Source organism: Mobula birostris, chromosome 10 (genome assembly GCF_030028105.1).
Source record: "Mobula birostris isolate sMobBir1 chromosome 10, sMobBir1.hap1, whole genome shotgun sequence".
Classification (NCBI taxonomy): Eukaryota; Metazoa; Chordata; class Chondrichthyes; order Myliobatiformes; family Myliobatidae; genus Mobula; species Mobula birostris.
In genome coordinates this window covers 33,759,267-33,779,187 of record NC_092379.1, presented here as the reverse complement: position 1 = coordinate 33,779,187, position 19,921 = coordinate 33,759,267, and positions in this window count along the sequence as shown.

Sequence of the window (19,921 nt, the reverse complement as noted above, 5' to 3'; positions counted from 1 at the left end):
ACTCCGTGACCACTCACTCTGTGGACACTCAATCCCAGTGGTCACTCACTCCCTTACCACTGACTCACTGTGGTCACTCACTCTTTGTCATCACTCACTCCTTGTGGTCACACATTCCCTGTCATCACTCACTCTCTGTCATCAGTCAATCCCAGTGGTCACTCAGTCCCTTACCACTGACTCTCTGTGGTCACTCACTCTCTGTCATCACTCACTCCCTGTGGTCACACACTCCCTGTGGTCACTCACTCTCTGGGGTGACTCAATCGCAGTGGTCACTCACTCCCTATGGTCACGCACTCTCTGACCACTCACTCAGTGGTCACTGAATCCCAGTGGTCACTCACTACCTTACTACTCACTCTCTGTGACCACTCACTCCCTGTCATCACTCTCTCCCTGCGGTCATTCACTCCCTGTCGTCGTTCATTCTGTGGTCACTCAATCCCAGTGGTCACTCATTGCCTGAACACTCACTCCCTGTCATCACTTACTCCCTGTTGTCATTCACTCTCTGTCGTCGCTCACTCTGTTGTCACTCACTCACTGTGGTCACTCAATCCCAGTGGTCACTCACCCCTGTGTCACTCATTCCCTGACCACTCACTCCCCGTCATCACTCACTGAATGTGGTCACTCACTCCCTGTGGTCATCACTCCCTGACCACTCACTCTGTGGTCACTCAATCCCAGTGGTCACTCACTCCCTTACCACTGACTCTCTGTGGTCACTCACTCTCTGTCATCACTCACTCTCTGTCATCACTCACTCCCTGTGGTCACACACTCCCTGTCATCACTCACTCTCTGTCATCACTCAATCCCAGTGGTTACTCACTCCCTGTGGTCACTCCCTGACCACTCACTCTGTGGTCACTCAATCCCAGTGGTCACTCACTCCCTTACCACTGATTCTCTGTGGTCACTCACTCTCTGTCATCACTCACTCTCTCCCTGTGGTCACACACTCCCTGTCATCACTCACTCTCTGTCATCACTCACTCCCTGTGGTCACACACTCCCTGTCATCACTCACTCTCTGTCATCACTCACTCCCTGTGGTCACTCACTCTCTGGGGTGACTCAATCCCAGTGGTCACTCACTCCCGATGGTCACGCACTCGCTGACCACTCACTCAGTGGTCACTCAATCCCAGTGGTCACTCACTCCCTTACCACCCACTCTCTGTGGTCACTCACTCCCTGTCATCACACACTCTCTGTCATCACTCACTCCCTGTGGTCACTCACTCCCTGTGGTCACTCAGCCCCTGACCACTCACTCCCTGTGGTCACTCACTCTCTGTGGTGTCTCAATCCCAGTGGTCACTCACTCTCTGTGGTCACTCACTCCGTGACCACTCACTCTGTGGACACTCAATCCCAGTGGTCACTCACTCCATTACCACTGACTCACTGTGGTCACTCACTCTTTGTCATCACTCACTCCTTGTGGTCACACATTCCCTGTCATCACTCACTCTCTGTCATCAGTCAATCCCAGTGGTCACTCAGTCCCTTACCACTGACTCTCTGTGGTCACTCACTCTCTGTCATCACTCACTCCCTGTGGTCACACACTCCCTGTGGTCACTCACTCTCTGGGGTGACTCAATCGCAGTGGTCACTCACTCCCTATGGTCACGCACTCTCTGACCACTCACTCAGTGGTCACTGAATCCCAGTGGTCACTCACTACCTTACTACTCACTCTCTGTGACCACTCACTCCCTGTCATCACTCTCTCCCTGCGGTCATTCACTCCCTGTCGTCGTTCATTCTGTGGTCACTCAATCCCAGTGGTCACTCATTGCCTGAACACTCACTCCCTGTCATCACTTACTCCCTGTTGTCATTCACTCTCTGTCGTCGCTCACTCTGTTGTCACTCACTCACTGTGGTCACTCAATCCCAGTGGTCACTCACCCCTGTGTCACTCATTCCCTGACCACTCACTCCCCGTCATCACTCACTGAATGTGGTCACTCATTCCCTGTTGTCACTCTCTGTGGTGACTCATTTCCTGTTGTCACACACTCTCTGTGGTCAATCTTTCCTTGTGGTCACTGGCTCCCTGTGTCCAATCTCTCCCTGTGGTCACTCAGCCTCTGAGCACTCACTCCATGAGGTCACTCACTCCCTGTATTCACTCACTCCCTGACCACACACTCCTTGTGGTCACTCATTTCCTGACCACTCACTCTCTGTGGTCACTCACTCCCTGTGGTCACTGAATTCCAGTGGTCATTCACTCCCTGTGGTCACTCACTCCCTTACCACTCACTTCCTGTTGTCACTCACTCCCTGTCATCACTCACTCTCTGAGTTCACTCACTCCCTGTGGTCACTCACTCCATGTGGCTACTCAATCCCTGTGGTCACTCACTCCCTGACCACTCACTTTCTGTCGTCACTCACTCCTTGTGGTCTCTCAATCCCAGTGGTCACTCACTCCCTCTGGTCACTCAGCCCCTGACGACACACTCTCTGTGGTCACTCACTCCATGTGGCTACTCAGGCCCTGTGGTCACTCACTCTCTGTGGTGACTCAATTCCAGTGGTCACTCACTCCATGTGGTCACTCACTCCATGACTACTCACTCTCTGTGGTCACTCAATCCCAGTGGTCACTCAATCCATGTGGTCACTCACTCCCTTACCACTCACTCTCTGTGGTCACTCAATCCCAGTGGTCACTCAATCCATGTGGTCACTCACTCCCTTACCACTCACTCTTTGTGGTCACTTACACCCTGTCATCACTTACTCTCTGTCATCACTCACTCCCTGTGGGCACACACTCCCTGACCACTCACTCTCTGTAGTCACTCACTCCCAGTGGTCACTCAATCCCAGTGGTCATTCACTTCCTGTGGTCACTCACTCCCTTATCACTCAATCTCTGTGGTCATTCACTCCCTGTCATCACTCAGTCTCTGTCATCGGTCACTCCCTGTGTTCACTCACTCCCTGTGGTCACTCAACCCCTGACCACTCACTCCCTGTGGTCACTCACTCCCTATGGTGACTCAATCCCAGTGCTCTCTCACTCCCTGTGGTCACTCACTCCCTGACCACTCACTCTGTGGTCACTCAATCCCTGTGGTCACTCACTCCCTTATCACTCATTCTCTGTGGTCACTCACTCCCTGTCCTCACTCACTCTCTGTCATCACTCACTCCCTGTGGTCACACACTCCCTGTCATCACTCACTATCTGTCATCACTCACTCCCTGTGGTCACTCACTCCCTGACCACTCACTCTCTGTGGTCACTCACTCCCTTACCACTCAATCTCTGTGGTCACTCAATCCCTGTCATCACTCAGTCTCTGTCATCACTCACTCCCTGTGGTCACTCACTCCCTGTGATCACCCACTCCCTTCCCACTCACTCTCTGTTGTCGCTCACTCCCTGTCATCCCTCACTGTCTGTCATCACTCACTCCCTGTGGTCACTCACTCCCTGTGGTCACGCAGCCCGTGACCTCTCACTCCCTGTGGTCACTCACTGTCTGTGGTGACTCAAACCCAGTGGTCACTCACTCCCTGTGGTCATCACTCCCTGACCACTCACTCTGTGGTCACTCAATCCCAGTGGTCACTCACTCCCTTACCACCCACTCTCTGTGGTCACTCACCCCCTGTCATCACTCACTCTCTGTCATCACTCACTCCCTGTGTTCACTCACTCTCTGTGGTCACTCGCTCCCTGTGGTCACTCAATCCCAGTGGTCGCTCATTCCCTGACCACTCACTCCCCGTCATCACTCACTCTCTGTGGTCATCAGTCCCTGTTATCACTCTCTGTGGTCACTCATTGCCTATTGTCACTCAGTCTCTGTGGTCACTTACTCCCTGTGACCAATCACTCCCTGTTCTCACTCACTCCTTGTGGTCACTCGCTCCCTGTTGTCACTCTCTGTGGTCACTCATTCCTTATTGTCACTCACTCTCTGTGGTCACTCTTTCCCTGTGGTCACTGTTTCCCTGTGACCAATCACTCCCTGTGGTCACTCAGCCCCTGACCACTCACTCCATGTGGCCACTCACTCCATGTGGCCACTCACTCCATGTGGTCACTCACTCCCTGACCACTCACTCCCTGTGGTCACTCACTTCCTGACCACTCATTCTCTGTGGTTACTCACTCCCTGTGGTCACTCAATCCCAGTGGTCATTCACTGCCTGTGGTCACTCAATCCATTACCACTCACTCCCTGTGGTCACTCACTCCCTGTCATCACTCACTCTCTGTCATCAGTCACTCCCTGTGGTCACTCACTCCATGTGGCCACTCTCTCTCTGTGGTCACTCACTCCCTGACCACTCACTGTCTGTGTTCACTCACTCCCTGTTGTCACTCTCTGTGGTCATTCATTCCCTGTTGTCACTCACTCTCTGTGGTCACTCTTTCCCTGTGGTCACTGGCTCCCTGTGACCAATCACTCCCTGTGGTCACTCAGTCCCTGGCCACTCACTCTCTGTTGTCACTCACTCCCTGTCATCACTCACTCTCTGTCATCACTCACTCCCTGTGGTCACTCACTCCCTGTGGTCACTCAGCCCCTGACCACTCACACCTTGTGGTCACTCAGCCCCTGACCACTCACTCTCTGTGGTCACTCACTCCCTGTCATCACTCACTCACTGTCATCACTCACTCCCTGTGGTCACTCACTCACTGTGGTCACTCGCTCACTGTGGTCACTCACTCCCTGTTGTCATTGTCTGTGGTCACTCATTCTCTGTTGTAACTCACTCTCTGAGGTCACTCTCTCCCTGTGGTCATTCACTCCCTGTCGTCGCTCACTCTGTGGTCACTCATTCTCTGTGATCACTCACTCCCTGACCACTCACTCCATGTCATCACTCACTCTCAGTCATCACTCACTCCCTGTGGTCACTCACTCCATGTGGCCACTCATTCCCTGACCACTCACTCCTTGTCATCACTCACTCCCTGTTGTCACTCAATCCCAGTGGTCACTCACACCCAGTGGTCACTCAGTCCCTGTTGTCACTCTCTGTGGTCAGTCATTGCCTGTTGTCACTCACTCTCTGTGGTCACTGCTCCCTGTGTCCAATCACTCCCTGTGGTCACTCACTCCCTGTTGTCACTCTCTGTGTTCACTCATTCCCTGTTGTCACTCACTCCCTTACCACTCAATCTCTGTGGTCACTCAATCCCAGTGGTAACTCACTCCCAGTGCTCTCTCACTCCCTGTAGTCACTCACTCCCTTACCACTCACTCTCTGTGGTCACTCACTCCCTGTCATCACTCACTCTCTGTCATCACTCACTTACAGTGGTCACTCAGCCCCTGACCACTCACTCCCTGTGGTCACTCAGCCCCTGACCACTCACTCCCTGTCATCACTCACTCTCTGTCATCACTCACTCTCTGTGGTCACTCACACCCTGTCATCACTCACTCTCCGTCATCACTCACTCCCTGTGGTCACTCACTCCATGTGGCCCCTCGCTCCATGTGGTCACTCACTGTCTGTGGTCACTCGCTCTCTGTGGTCACCCACTCCCTGTTGTCATTGTCAAGGTCACTCATTCCCTGTTATCACTCACTCTCTGTGGTAACTCTCTCCCTGTGGTCACTCGCTCCCTGTGACCAATCACTCCCTGTCGTCACTCACTCCCTGTGGTCACTCACTCTCTGTGATCACTCGCTCCCTGTGACCACTCACTCCCTGTGATCACTCACTCCCTGTGGTCATTTACACCCTGTCATCGCTCACTCTGTGGTCACGCACTCTCTGTGGTCACTCACTCCCTGACCACTCACTCCCTGTCATCACTCAGTCCCTGTGGTCACACACTCCCTGACCACTCACTCTCTGTAGTCACTCACTCCCTGTGGTCACTCACTCTCTGTGGTCACTCGCTCCCTGTGACCACTCACTCCCTGTGATCACTCACTCCCTGTGGTCATTTACGCCCTGTCATCGCTCACTCTGTGGTCACGCACTCTCTGTGGTCACTCACTCCCTGACCACTCACTCCCTGTCATCACTCACTCCCTGTGGTCACACACTCCCTGACCACTCACTCTCTGTAGTCACTCACTCCCAGTGGTCACTCAATCCCACTGGTCATTCACTTCCTGTGGTCACTCCCTTATCACTCAGTCTCTGTGGTCATTCACTCCCTGTCATCACACAGTCTCTGTTATTGGTCACTCCCTGTGTTCACTCACTCCCTGTGGTCACTCAACCCCTGACCACTCACTCCCTGTGGACACTCACTCCCTATGGTGACTCAATCCCAGTGCTGTCTCACTCCCTGTGGTCACTCACTCCCTGACCACTCACTCTGTGGTCACTCAATCCCAGTGGTCACTCAATCCCAGTGGTCACTCACTCCCTTATCACTCATTCTCTGTGATCACTCACTCCCTGTCCTCACTCACTCTCTGTCATCACTCACTATCTGTCATCACTCACTCCCTGACCACTCACTCTCTGTGGTCACTCACTCCCTTACCACTCAATCTCTGTGGTCACTCAATCCCTGTCATCACTCAGTCTCTGTCATCACTCACTCCCTGTGGTCACTCAGCCCCTGACCACTCTCTCCCTGTGGTCACTCACTCTCTGTGGTGACTCAATCCCAGTGGTCACTCACTCCCAGTGGTCACTCACTCCCTGAACACTCACTCTCTGGCCACTCAATCCCAGTGGTCACTCATTCCCTTCCCACTCACTCTCTGTTGTCGCTCACTCCCTGTCATCACTCACTGTCTGTCATCACTCACTCCCTGTGGTCACTCACTCCCTTACCACTTAATCTCTGTGGTCACTCAATCCCTGTCATCACTCAGTCTCTGTCATCACTCACTCCCTCTGGTCACTCAGCCTCTGACGACACACTCTCTGTGGTCACTCACTCCCTGTCATCACTCACTCTCTGTGGTCACTCACTCCATGTGGCTACTCATGCCCTGTGGTCACTCACTCTCTGTGGTGACTCAATCCCAGTGGTCACTCACTCCATGTGGTCACTCACTCCATGACTACTCACTCTCTGTGGTCACTTACACCCTGTCATCACTTACTCTCTGTCATCACTCACTCCCTGTGGGCACACACTCCCTGACCACTCACTCTCTGTAGTCACTCACTCCCAGTGGTCACTCAATCCCAGTAGTCATTCACTTCCTGTGGTCACTCACTCCCTTATCACTCAATCTCTGTGGTCATTCACTCCCTGTCATCACTCAGTCTCTGTCATCGGTCACTCCCTGTGTTCACTCACTCCCTGTGGTCACTCAACCCCTGACCACTCACTCCCTGTGGTCACTCACTCCCTATGGTGACTCAATCCCAGTGCTCTCTCACTCCCTGTGGTCACTCACTCCCTGACCACTCACTCTGTGGTCACTCAATCCCAGTGGTCACTCACTCCCTTATCACTCATTCTCTGTGGTCACTCACTCCCTGTCCTCATTCACTCTCTGTCATCACTCACTCCCTGTGGTCACAGACTCCCTGTCATCACTCACTATCTGTCATCACTCACTCCCTGTGGTCACTCACTCCCTGACCACTCACTCTCTGTGGTCACTCACTCCCTTACCACTCAATCTCTGTGGTCACTCAATCCCTGTCATCACTCAGTCTCTGTCATCACTCACTCCCTGTGGTCACTCACTCCCTGTGGTCACCCACTCCCTTCCCACTCACTCTCTGTTGTCGCTCACTCCCTGTCATCCCTCACTGTCTGTCATCACTCACTCCCTGTGGTCACTCACTCCCTGTGGTTACGCAGCCCGTGACCTCTCACTCCCTGTGGTCACTCACTGTCTGTGGTGACTCAAACCCAGTGGTCACTCACTCCCTGTGGTCATCACTCCCTGACCACTCACTCTGTGGTCACTCAATCCCAGTGGTCACTCAATCCCAGTGGTCACTCACTCCCTTATCACTCATTCTCTGTGATCACTCACCCCCTGTCCTCACTCACTCTCTGTCATCACTCACTCCCTGTGGTCACACACTCCCTGTCATCACTCACTATCTGTCATCACTCACTCCCTGTGGTCACTCACTCCCTGACCACTCACTCTCTGTGGTCACTCACTCCCTTACCACTCAATCTCTGTGGTCACTCAATCCCTGTCATCACTCAGTCTCTGTCATCACTCACTCCCTGTGGTCACTCAGCCCCTGACCACTCTCTCCCTGTGGTCACTCACTCTCTGTGGTGACTCAATCCCAGTGGTCACTCACTCCCAGTGGTCACTCACTCCCTGAACACTCACTCTCTGGCCACTCAATCCCAGTGGTCACTCATTCCCTTCCCACTCACTCTCTGTTGTCGCTCACTCCCTGTCATCACTCACTGTCTGTCATCACTCAGTCCCTGTGGTCACTCACTCCCTTACCACTTAATCTCTGTGGTCACTCAATCCCTGTCATCACTCAGTCTCTGTCATCACTCACTCCCTCTGGTCACTCAGCCTCTGACGACACACTCTCTGTGGTCACTCACTCCCTGTCATCACTCACTCTCTGTGGTCACTCACTCCATGTGGCTACTCATGCCCTGTGGTCACTCACTCTCTGTGGTGACTCAATCCCAGTGGTCACTCACTCCATGTGGTCACTCACTCCATGACTACTCACTCTCTGTGGTCACTTACACCCTGTCATCACTTACTCTCTGTCATCACTCACTCCCTGTGGGCACACACTCCCTGACCACTCACTCTCTGTAGTCACTCACTCCCAGTGGTCACTCAATCCCAGTGGTCATTCACTTCCTGTGGTCACTCACTCCCTTATCACTCAATCTCTGTGGTCATTCACTCCCTGTCATCACTCAGTCTCTGTCATCGGTCACTCCCTGTGTTCACTCACTCCCTGTGGTCACTCAACCCCTGACCACTCACTCCCTGTGGTCACTCACTCCCTATGGTGACTCAATCCCAGTGCTCTCTCACTCCCTGTGGTCACTCACTCCCTGACCACTCACTCTGTGGTCACTCAATCCCAGTGGTCACTCACTCCCTTATCACTCATTCTCTGTGGTCACTCACTCCCTGTCCTCATTCACTCTCTGTCATCACTCACTCCCTGTGGTCACACACTCCCTGTCATCACTCACTATCTGTCATCACTCACTCCCTGTGGTCACTCACTCCCTGACCACTCACTCTCTGTGGTCACTCACTCCCTTACCACTCAATCTCTGTGGTCACTCAATCCCTGTCATCACTCAGTCTCTGTCATCACTCACTCCCTGTGGTCACTCACTCCCTGTTGTCACCCACTCCCTTCCCACTCACTCTCTGTTGTCGCTCACTCCCTGTCATCCCTCACTGTCTGTCATCACTCACTCCCTGTGGTCACTCACTCCCTGTGGTTACGCAGCCCGTGACCTCTCACTCCCTGTGGTCACTCACTGTCTGTGGTGACTCAAACCCAGTGGTCACTCACTCCCTGTGGTCATCACTCCCTGACCACTCACTCTGTGGTCACTCAATCCCAGTGGTCACTCAATCCCAGTGGTCACTCACTCCCTGTGGTCATCACTCCCTGACCACTCACTCTGTGGTCACTCAATCCCAGTGGTCACTCAATCCCAGTGGTCACTCACTCCCTTATCACTCATTCTCTGTGATCACTCACCCCCTGTCCTCACTCACTCTCTGTCATCACTCACTCCCTGTGGTCACACACTCCCTGTCATCACTCACTATCTGTCATCACTCACTCCCTGTGGTCACTCACTCCCTGACCACTCACTCTCTGTGGTCACTCACTCCCTTACCACTCAATCTCTGTGGTCACTCAATCCCTGTCATCACTCAGTCTCTGTCATCACTCACTCCCTGTGGTCACTCAGCCCCTGACCACTCTCTCCCTGTGGTCACTCACTCTCTGTGGTGACTCAATCCCAGTGGTCACTCACTCCCAGTGGTCACTCACTCCCTGACCACTCACTCTCTGGCCACTCAATCCCAGTGGTCACTCATTCCCTTCCCACTCACTCTCTGTTGTCGCTCACTCCCTGTCATCACTCACTGTCTGTCATCACTCACTCCCTGTGGTCACTCACTCCCTTACCACTTAATCTCTGTGGTCACTCAATCCCTGTCATCACTCAGTCTCTGTCATCACTCACTCCCTCTGGTCACTCAGCCTCTGACGACACACTCTCTGTGGTCACTCACTCCCTGTCATCACTCACTCTCTGTGGTCACTCACTCCATGTGGCTACTCATGCCCTGTGGTCACTCACTCTCTGTGGTGACTCAATCCCAGTGGTCACTCACTCCATGTGGTCACTCACTCCATGACTACTCACTCTCTGTGGTCACTTACACCCTGTCATCACTTACTCTCTGTCATCACTCACTCCCTGTGGGCACACACTCCCTGACCACTCACTCTCTGTAGTCACTCACTCCCAGTGGTCACTCAATCCCAGTGGTCATTCACTTCCTGTGGTCACTCACTCCCTTATCACTCAATCTCTGTGGTCATTCACTCCCTGTCATCACTCAGTCTCTGTCATCGGTCACTCCCTGTGTTCACTCACTCCCTGTGGTCACTCAACCCCTGACCACTCACTCCCTGTGGTCACTCACTCCCTATGGTGACTCAATCCCAGTGCTCTCTCACTCCCTGTGGTCACTCACTCCCTGACCACTCACTCTGTGGTCACTCAATCCCAGTGGTCACTCACTCCCTTATCACTCATTCTCTGTGGTCACTCACTCCCTGTCCTCATTCACTCTCTGTCATCACTCACTCCCTGTGGTCACACACTCCCTGTCATCACTCACTATCTGTCATCACTCACTCCCTGTGGTCACTCACTCCCTGACCACTCACTCTCTGTGGTCACTCACTCCCTTACCACTCAATCTCTGTGGTCACTCAATCCCTGTCATCACTCAGTCTCTGTCATCACTCACTCCCTGTGGTCACTCACTCCCTGTGGTCACCCACTCCCTTCCCACTCACTCTCTGTTGTCGCTCACTCCCTGTCATCCCTCACTGTCTGTCATCACTCACTCCCTGTGGTCACTCACTCCCTGTGGTCACGCAGCCCGTGACCTCTCACTCCCTGTGGTCACTCACTGTCTGTGGTGACTCAAACCCAGTGGTCACTCACTCCCTGTGGTCATCACTCCCTGACCACTCACTCTGTGGTCACTCAATCCCAGTGGTCACTCACTCCCTTACCACCCACTCTCTGTGGTCACTCACCCCCTGTCATCACTCACTCTCTGTCATCACTCACTCCCTGTGTTCACTCACTCTCTGTGGTCACTCGCTCCCTGTGGTCACTCAATCCCAGTGGTCGCTCATTCCCTGACCACTCACTCCCCGTCATCACTCACTCTCTGTGGTCATCAGTCCCTGTTATCACTCTCTGTGGTCACTCATTGCCTATTGTCACTCAGTCTCTGTGGTCACTTGCTCCCTGTGACCAATCACTCCCTGTTCTCACTCACTCCTTGTGGTCACTCGCTCCCTGTTGTCACTCTCTGTGGTCACTCATTCCTTATTGTCACTCACTCTCTGTGGTCACTCTTTCCCTGTGGTCACTGTTTCCCTGTGACCAATCACTCCCTGTGGTCACTCAGCCCCTGACCACTCACTCCATGTGGCCACTCACTCCATGTGGCCACTCACTCCATGTGGTCACTCACTCTGTGTGGTCACTCACTCCCTGACCACTCACTCCCTGTGGTCACTCACTTCCTGACCACTCATTCTCTGTGGTTACTCACTCCCTGTGGTCACTCAATCCCAGTGGTCATTCACTGCCTGTGGTCACTCAATCAATTACCACTCACTCCCTGTGGTCACTCACTCCCTGTCTTCACTCACTCTCTGTCATCACTCACTCCCTGTGGTCACTCACTCCATGTGGCCACTCTCTCTCTGTGGTCACTCACTCCCTGACCACTCACTGTCTGTGTTCACTCACTCCCTGTTGTCACTCTCTGTGGTCATTCATTCCCTGTTGTCACTCACTCTCTGTGGTCACTCTTTCCCTGTGGTCACTGGCTCCCTGTGACCAATCACTCCCTGTGGTCACTCAGTCCCTGACCACTCACTCTTTGTTGTCACTCACTCCCTGTCATCACTCACTCTCTGTCATCACTCACTCCCTGTGGTCACTCAGCCCCTAACCACTCACACCTTGTGGTCACTCAGCCCCTGACCACTCACTCTCTGTGGTCACTCACTCCCTGTCATCACTCACTCACTGTCATCACTCACTCCCTGTGGTCACTCACTCACTGTGGTCACTCGCTCACTGTGGTCACTCACTCCCTGTTGTCATTGTCTGTGGTCACTCATTCTCTGTTGTAACTCACTCTCTGAGGTCACTCTCTCCCTGTGGTCATTCACTCCCTGTCGTCGCTCACTCTGTGGTCACTCACTCTCTGTGATCACTCACTCCCTGACCACTCACTCCATGTCATCACTCACTCTCAGTCTTCACTCACTCCCTGTGGTCACTCACTCCATGTAACCACTCATTCCCTGACCACTCACTCCTTGTCATCACTCACTCCCTGTTGTCACTCAATCCCAGTGGTCACACACACCCAGTGGTCACTCAGTCCCTGTTGTCACTCTCTGTGGTCAGTCATTGCCTGTTGTCACTCACTCTCTGTGGTCACTGCTCCCTGTGTCCAATCACTCCCTGTGGTCACTCACTCCCTGTTGTCACTCTCTGTGTTCACTCATTCCCTGTTGTCACTCACTCCCTTACCACTCAATCTCTGTGGTCACTCAATCCCAGTGGTAACTCACTCCCAGTGCTCTCTCACTCCCTGTAGTCACTCACTCCCTTACCACTCACTCTCTGTGGTCACTCACTCCCTGACCACTCACTCCCTGTCATCACTCACTCCCTGTGGTCACACACTCCCTGTGGTCACTCACTCCCTGACAACACACTCTCTGTGGTCACTCAATCCCAGTGGTCACTCACTCCCTGTAGTCACTCACTCCCTTACCACTCACTGTATGTGGTCACTCACTCCCTGTCATCACTCACTCCCTGTGGTCACTCACTCCATGTTGCCACTCATTCCCTGTGGTCACTCACTCCCTGTTGTCATTGTCTGTGGTCACTCATTCCCTGTTGTCACTCACTCTCTGTGGTCACTCTCTCCCTGTGGTCACTCACTCCCTGACCACTCACTCTGTGGTCACTCAATCCCAGTGGTCACTCACTCCCTTATCACTCATTCTCTGTGGTCACTCACTCCCTGTCCTCATTCACTCTCTGTCATTACTCACTCCCTGTGGTCACACACTCCCTGTCATCACTCACTATCTGTCATCACTCACTCCCTGTGGTCACTCACTCCCTGACCACTCACTCTCTGTGGTCACTCACTCCCTTACCACTCAATCTCTGTGGTCACTCAATCCCTGTCATCACTCAGTCTCTGTCATCACTCACTTCCTGTGGTCACTCACTCCCTGTTGTCACCCACTCCCTTCCCACTCACTCTCTGTTGTCGCTCACTCCCTGTCATCCCTCACTGTCTGTCATCACTCACTCCCTGTGGTCACTCACTCCCTGTGGTTACGCAGCCCGTGACCTCTCACTCCCTGTGGTCACTCACTGTCTGTGGTGACTCAAACCCAGTGGTCACTCACTCCCTGTGGTCATCACTCCCTGACCACTCACTCTGTGGTCACTCAATCCCAGTGGTCACTCAATCCCAGTGGTCACTCACTCCCTTATCACTCATTCTCTGTGATCACTCACCCCCTGTCCTCACTCACTCTCTGTCATCACTCACTCCCTGTGGTCACACACTCCCTGTCATCACTCACTATCTGTCATCACTCACTCCCTGTGGTCACTCACTCCCTGACCACTCACTCTCTGTGGTCACTCACTCCCTTACCACTCAATCTCTGTGGTCACTCAATCCCTGTCATCACACAGTCTCTGTCATCACTCACTCCCTGTGGTCACTCAGCCCCTGACCACTCTCTCCCTGTGGTCACTCACTCTCTGTGGTGACTCAATCCCAGTGGTCACTCACTCCCAGTGGTCACTCACTCCCTGACCACTCACTCTCTGGCCACTCAATCCCAGTGGTCACTCATTCCCTTCCCACTCACTCTCTGTTGTCGCTCACTCCCTGTCATCACTCACTGTCTGTCATCACTCACTCCCTGTGGTCACTCACTCCCTTACCACTTAATCTCTGTGGTCACTCAATCCCTGTCATCACTCAGTCTCTGTCATCACTCACTCCCTCTGGTCACTCAGCCTCTGACGACACACTCTCTGTGGTCACTCACTCCCTGTCATCACTCACTCTCTGTGGTCACTCACTCCATGTGGCTACTCATGCCCTGTGGTCACTCACTCTCTGTGGTGACTCAATCCCAGTGGTCACTCACTCCATGTGGTCACTCACTCCATGACTACTCACTCTCTGTGGTCACTTACACCCTGTCATCACTTACTCTCTGTCATCACTCACTCCCTGTGGGCACACACTCCCTGACCACTCACTCTCTGTAGTCACTCACTCCCAGTGGTCACTCAATCCCAGTGGTCATTCACTTCCTGTGGTCACTCACTCCCTTATCACTCAATCTCTGTGGTCATTCACTCCCTGTCATCACTCAGTCTCTGTCATCGGTCACTCCCTGTGTTCACTCACTCCCTGTGGTCACTCAACCCCTGACCACTCACTCCCTGTGGTCACTCACTCCCTATGGTGACTCAATCCCAGTGCTCTCTCACTCCCTGTGGTCACTCACTCCCTGACCACTCACTCTGTGGTCACTCAATCCCAGTGGTCACTCACTCCCTTATCACTCATTCTCTGTGGTCACTCACTCCCTGTCCTCATTCACTCTCTGTCATCACTCACTCCCTGTGGTCACACACTCCCTGTCATCACTCACTATCTGTCATCACTCACTCCCTGTGGTCACTCACTCCCTGACCACTCACTCTCTGTGGTCACTCACTCCCTTACCACTCAATCTCTGTGGTCACTCAATCCCTGTCATCACTCAGTCTCTGTCATCACTCACTCCCTGTGGTCACTCACTCCCTGTGGTCACCCACTCCCTTCCCACTCACTCTCTGTTGTCGCTCACTCCCTGTCATCCCTCACTGTCTGTCATCACTCACTCCCTGTGGTCACTCACTCCCTGTGGTCACGCAGCCCGTGACCTCTCACTCCCTGTGGTCACTCACTGTCTGTGGTGACTCAAACCCAGTGGTCACTCACTCCCTGTGGTCATCACTCCCTGACCACTCACTCTGTGGTCACTCAATCCCAGTGGTCACTCACTCCCTTACCACCCACTCTCTGTGGTCACTCACCCCCTGTCATCACTCACTCTCTGTCATCACTCACTCCCTGTGTTCACTCACTCTCTGTGGTCACTCGCTCCCTGTGGTCACTCAATCCCAGTGGTCGCTCATTCCCTGACCACTCACTCCCCGTCATCACTCACTCTCTGTGGTCATCAGTCCCTGTTATCACTCTCTGTGGTCACTCATTGCCTATTGTCACTCAGTCTCTGTGGTCACTTGCTCCCTGTGACCAATCACTCCCTGTTCTCACTCACTCCTTGTGGTCACTCGCTCCCTGTTGTCACTCTCTGTGGTCACTCATTCCTTATTGTCACTCACTCTCTGTGGTCACTCTTTCCCTGTGGTCACTGTTTCCCTGTGACCAATCACTCCCTGTGGTCACTCAGCCCCTGACCACTCACTCCATGTGGCCACTCACTCCATGTGGCCACTCACTCCATGTGGTCACTCACTCTGTGTGGTCACTCACTCCCTGACCACTCACTCCCTGTGGTCACTCACTTCCTGACCACTCATTCTCTGTGGTTACTCACTCCCTGTGGTCACTCAATCCCAGTGGTCATTCACTGCCTGTGGTCACTCAATCAATTACCACTCACTCCCTGTGGTCACTCACTCCCTGTCTTCACTCACTCTCTGTCATCACTCACTCCCTGTGGTCACTCACTCCATGTGGCCACTCTCTCTCTGTGGTCACTCACTCCCTGACCACTCACTGTCTGTGTTCACTCACTCCCTGTTGTCACTCTCTGTGGTCATTCATTCCCTGTTGTCACTCACTCCCTGTGGTCACTCTTTCCCTGTGGTCACTGGCTCCCTGTGACCAATCACTCCCTGTGGTCACTCAGTCCCTGACCACTCACTCTTTGTTGTCACTCACTCCCTGTCATCACTCACTCTCTGTCATCACTCACTCCCTGTGGTCACTCACTCCCTGTGGTCACTCAGCCCCTAACCACTCACACCTTGTGGTCACTCAGCCCCTGACCACTCACTCTCTGTGGTCACTCACTCCCTGTCATCACTCACTCACTGTCATCACTCACTCCCTGTGGTCACTCACTCACTGTGGTCACTCGCTCACTGTGGTCACTCACTCCCTGTTGTCATTGTCTGTGGTCACTCATTCTCTGTTGTAACTCACTCTCTGAGGTCACTCTCTCCCTGTGGTCATTCACTCCCTGTCGTCGCTCACTCTGTGGTCACTCACTCTCTGTGATCACTCACTCCCTGACCACTCACTCCATGTCATCACTCACTCTCAGTCATCACTCACTCCCTGTGGTCACTCACTCCATGTAACCACTCATTCCCTGACCACTCACTCCTTGTCATCACTCACTCCCTGTTGTCACTCAATCCCAGTGGTCACACACACCCAGTGGTCACTCAGTCCCTGTTGTCACTCTCTGTGGTCAGTCATTGCCTGTTGTCACTCACTCTCTGTGGTCACTGCTCCCTGTGTCCAATCACTCCCTGTGGTCACTCACTCCCTGTTGTCACTCTCTGTGTTCACTCATTCCCTGTTGTCACTCACTCCCTTACCACTCAATCTCTGTGGTCACTCAATCCCAGTGGTAACTCACTCCCAGTGCTCTCTCACTCCCTGTAGTCACTCACTCCCTTACCACTCACTCTCTGTGGTCACTCACTCCCTGACCACTCACTCCCTGTCATCACTCACTCCCTGTGGTCACACACTCCCTGTGGTCACTCACTCCCTGACCACACACTCTGTGTGGTCACTCAATCCCAGTGGTCACTCACTCCCTGTAGTCACTCACTCCCTTACCACTCACTGTATGTGGTCACTCACTCCCTGTCATCACTCACTCCCTGTGGTCACTCACTCCATGTTGCCACTCATTCCCTGTGGTCACTCACTCCCTGTTGTCATTGTCTGTGGTCACTCATTCCCTGTTGTCACTCACTCTCTGTGGTCACTCTCTCCCTGTGGTCACTCGCTCCCTGTGACCACTCACTCCCTGTGGTCACTCAGCCCCTGACCACTCACTCTCTGTGGTCACTCACTCCCTGTCATCACTCACTCTCTGTCATCACTCACTCCCTGTGGTCACTCACTCCCTGTGGTCACTCAACCCCTGACCACTCACTCTCTGTGGTCACTCACTTCCTGTAATCACTCACTCTCCGTCATCACTCACTCCCTGTGGTCACTCACTCTCTGTGGTCACTCGCTCCCTGTGGTCACTCAACCCCTGACCACTCACTCTCTGTGGTCACTCACTCCCTGTTGTCATTGTCTGTGGTCACTCATTCCCTGTTGTCACTCAGTCTCTGTGGTCACTCTCTCCCTGTGGTCACTCGCTCCCTGTGACCACTCACTCCCTGTGGTCACTCAGCCCCAAACCACTCACTCTCTGTGGTCACTCACTCCCTGTCATCACTCACTCTCTGTCATCACTCACTCCCTGTGGTCACTCACTCCCTGTGGTCACTCAACCCCTGACCACTCACTCTCTGTGGTCACTCACTTCCTGTAATCACTCACTCTCCGTCATCACTCACTCCCTGTGGTCACTCACTCCATGTGGCCACTCATTCCCTGTGGTCACTCACTCTCTGTGGTCACTCGCTCCCTGTGGTCACTCAACCCCTGACCACTCACTCTCTGTGGTCACTCACTTCCTGTAATCACTCACTCTCCGTCATCACTCACTCCCTGTGGTCACTCACTCCATGTGGCCACTCATTCCCTGTGGTCACTCACACTCTGTGGTCACTCGCTCCCTGTGGTCACTCACTCCCTGTTGTCATTGTCTGTGGTCACTCATTCCCTGTTGTCACTCACTCTGTGGTCATTCACTCCCCTGTCGTCACTCACTCTGTGGTCACTCACTCTCTGTGATCACTCACTCCCTGACCACTCACTTCCTGTCATCACTCACTCCCTGTTGTCATTCAATCCCAGTGGTCATTCACTCCCTGTGGTCACTCAGTCCCTGTTGTCACTCTCTGTGGTCAGTCACTGCCTGTTGTCACTGACTCTCTGTGGTCACTGTTTCCCTGTGGTCACAGGCTCCCGGTGACCAAACACTCCCTGTGGTCACTCACTCTCTGTGTTCACTCATTCTCTGTGGTTACTCGATCCCTGTGACCACTCCCTCCCTGTCATCACTCACTCCCTGTGGTCATTGAATCCCTGTTGTCGCTCATTCTGTGGTCACTCACTCCCTGACCACTCACTCTCTGTCATCACTCACTCTCTGTCATCACTCACTCCCTGTGGTCACACACTCCCTGTCATCACTCACTCTCTGTCATCACTCAATCCCAGTGGTCACTCACTCTCTGTGGTCACTCACTCCCTGACCACTCACTCTGTTGTCACTCAATCCCAGTGGTCACTCACTCCCTGTGGTCACTCACTCCCTGACCACTCACTCTGTGGTCACTCAATCCCAGTGGTCACTCACTCCCTTATCACTCATTCTCTGTGGTCACTCACTCCCTGTCCTCATTCACTCTCTGTCATCACTCACTCCCTGTGGTCACACACTCCCTGTCATCACTCACTATCTGTCATCACTCACTCCCTGTGGTCACTCCACTCCCTGACCACTCACTCTCTGTGGTCACTCACTCCCTTACCACTCAATCTCTGTGGTCACTCAATCCCTGTCATCACTCAGTCTCTGTCATCACTCACTCCCTGTGGTCACTCACTCCCTGTGGTCACCCACTCCCTTCCCACTCACTCTCTGTTGTCGCTCACTCCCTGTCATCCCTCACTGTCTGTCATCACTCACTCCCTGTGGTCACTCACTCCCTGTGGTCACGCAGCCCGTGACCTCTCACTCCCTGTGGTCACTCACTGTCTGTGGTGACTCAAACCCAGTGGTCACTCACTCCCTGTGGTCATCACTCCCTGACCACTCACTCTGTGGTCACTCAATCCCAGTGGTCACTCACTCCCTTACCACCCACTCTCTGTGGTCACTCACCCCCTGTCATCACTCACTCTCTGTCATCACTCACTCCCTGTGTTCACTCACTCTCTGTGGTCACTCGCTCCCTGTGGTCACTCAATCCCAGTGGTCGCTCATTCCCTGACCACTCACTCCCCGTCATCACTCACTCTCTGTGGTCATCAGTCCCTGTTATCACTCTCTGTGGTCACTCATTGCCTATTGTCACTCAGTCTCTGTGGTCACTTGCTCCCTGTGACCAATCACTCCCTGTTCTCACTCACTCCTTGTGGTCACTCGCTCCCTGTTGTCACTCTCTGTGGTCACTCATTCCTTATTGTCACTCACTCTCTGTGGTCACTCTTTCCCCTGTGGTCACTGTTTCCCTGTGGACCAATCACTCCCTGTGGTCACTCAGCCCCTGACCACTCACTCCATGTGGCCACTCACTCCATGTGGCCACTCACTCCATGTGGTCACTCACTCTGTGTGGTCACTCACTCCCTGACCACTCACTCCCTGTGGTCACTCACTTCCTGACCACTCATTCTCTGTGGTTACTCACTCCCTGTGGTCACTCAATCCAGTGGTCATTCACTGCCTGTGGTCACTCAATCAATTACCACTCACTCCCTGTGGTCACTCA